We start from the raw sequence: 2,714 nt of genomic DNA, 5'->3' as shown, positions 1-2,714 counted from the left end.
ATCTAGCTGGGGTCATCTAAACCCAGCACTCTTTCCTGCCTATGCAGGGGGTCGGACTCGATGATCTATTGAGGTCCCTTCCGAGCCTAACATCTATGAATCTATGGAAGTCTGATGCATGGTCCCTGGTGGATGGGCCTGTGGCCACCAAGCCAGGCTTTGGGCAGAGGCAATGGTGTCCTCCGCCTCCTTGGCACAATTTCTGTTTTGGCCCACATGCCAGCTCCTTCAGACTGGGTAGCCTCCTGGAGCTTAAGCAGCAGGCCCTGTCTCATGCCCCACCTTGCTGCATTGCCAAAGCAGAAAGGGGTCCAAAGAGCTTGCTGGTGAGCTCTACGCCCACCCATCTGCATCCCCATCAGCCATCAGGAGGGAAAGTGGGCATGGGGCTCATGACAGAGCACCAGGAAGCAGGCTTACCCTTCACTTGCAGCTGGGCACACTCAGTAATTATGGCCTGGTTGTGCAATGGGTAATGTGTTTGAGCACAGATCACAAGACTGTAGGTTTGATTCCCGCCTGGCTCATGTTCCCTTTTTATTTTCCTGAGCCAAAAGCTCTCTTGCGCCTGCCACATGCCCTTGCTTGCTCAGCTGCACCACGCCCAACATGCAGAAAAACAGCCCTCCTAGGAGGCACAAAAGAACATGCCCTTTTACCAGCCCCCATTTCAGCTACAGCCGCAACATGGGCATGCTGGGAATAAAACAGCAACTCAAGCTGCTGGAGAATGTAACCATCAAACCTGCTACCTCTCATATGTTTAGTGAGCACTCTACCATCTGAGCTAACTCCCCTGCTAGTTTAAAGACTTTTGGGGCCTTGGGGAAACATAAAATTGGATGCCCCCCACCAGACAAGGGTAGGTTCCCTCTGCAAATGCCAGGAGGGAACTGTGGGACAGGCTGGGGCCAGGGCCGACTTGCTGGGCGGGGCATGTGAGGCTTTGGACAGAGCCAAAAGTGCCCTCGACCAAGGCATGACTTTGCACCTACAACTGCGTCACTGCTGGGCACTCTTCTGACCCAGACGTGGTGGCATGGGGTTATTCTGTCCTGTCCCAGCTCCAGGTGGCACATCAGGATGTGGGTTCACACTTTAACAGCAGCTAGCAGGTACTGCATCAGCCATGGGGTAGTGGTGTCATGGATAATGCTCCTGCCTACCGAGCAGGTGATTGTAGGTTTGACTCCTTACTGGCTTGTTGCACCTTTGTTCTGAGTCAAGAGTTTGCTGTTGCTTTTTTTGCCTGGCTGCACCACAGCCCTCATGCACAAAAACAGCTCTCCTGTGAGGTATGGAGGAATATGCCTCTCCATTTCAGCACTGCATCCTGAGCATGGGAATGCCAGGATAAAAGGCAAAATGAGCTACTAGATAATGCAGGCATGAATCCCACTACCTCTCACATGCAAAGCATGCACTCTACCAGTTGAGCTAATTCCCCATCTTTTACTTGTGGTTAAGATTAATTGAGTCCTTGGGCAAACAGAAAATTGGAGCCCCCCCACCACCAGGCAAAGGCAGGTTCCCTCTGTGCCTGCAAGGGGGCTCCAGCTGGGCCTATCTGGCCTCTTTGGCATGTCCAGGGTGAGCCAGGGGATGTGTGTGCTACTGAGGGTCATGCAGCCCACACTGTGGTCCCCCAGCACTGCAGGACAGGCTGGGGCCAGGGCTGCTTGGGGAGGGGGGCAGGCATAAAGCTTTGGGCAGAGCCAAATGTGCATGATTTCTGTTTATTCCCCCATGCGAGCCCCTCCAGACTGGGCAACACTCCAACATGGCTTCACATTAATTGGGCAAACAGAAAATTGGAGGCCCTGCCTCAGGCAAGGGCAGGTTTACTCTGTGTCTGCCAGGGGGCTGCGGCTGGGCCAACCCAGCCTCCTCAGCATGTCTGGGGTGAGCTACGGGTGAAAGCACCAATGAGGTGAAGGTGACCCCAACCCCAGTCTGGACCCTCCACCCAGCAGCTGCCATGCAGCCAGAGCTGTGGTCCCCCAACACCATGGGAAAGGCTGGGGCTGGGGCTGGGACCGGCTTTGGTGGGGGATGGGCATGAGTGCCACCCCCAGCTCCCCACCCACTCCTCTGCAAGCCCAGGTTTCATAGATTTCATCATCATTAGGGCTAGAAGGAACTTCAAAGATCATCAAGTCCAGCCCCCTGCCCCAGGGGAAGGAAGTCAGCTAGGGTCAAAGGATCCTAGCAAGATAAGCATCCAAACATTTCTTGAATGAGACTGGAGTAGGTGCCTTGTCATCCCTTGGGGCGCTCTGGTGAACAGACGTTCCCCCAGATCCTGATATACACCCCTTATGGACTTACATTCTGTCACCAGGTCACCCCTGAGCCTGCGCTTTTCTAGGCTGAAGAGTCCCATGGCTCTCAGCTTCTCTTCATAAGGCATATTCTCCTGCCCTCTGATCATACGTGTGGCTCTCCTCTGGACTCTCTCAAGCTTCTCGACATCCTTCTTAAATTGTGGAGCCCAGAATTGGATGCAGTACTCCAGCTGTGGCTTCACCAAGGCCGAGTACAATGGAAAGATGACATCCTGAGTGGGGAGGCACGGGCTGTCCTCACCTGTCTCGATGGTGCTGGGGTGGTGGCTGCCCACAGATGGCAGGGAGTGGAAGAGGAAGCAGGAGTGGGAGTGGGGCGAAGCAAGGGGCCATCTGGCAGCAGACACCCTCGGAAGCCACCCCTGCCTG

The sequence above is a fragment of the Alligator sinensis genome, unplaced genomic scaffold (genome assembly GCF_000455745.1).
Source record: "Alligator sinensis unplaced genomic scaffold, ASM45574v1 scaffold326_1, whole genome shotgun sequence".
NCBI classification, from domain to species: Eukaryota; Metazoa; Chordata; order Crocodylia; family Alligatoridae; genus Alligator; species Alligator sinensis.
Note: the sequence above shows the minus strand (reverse complement) of the source record.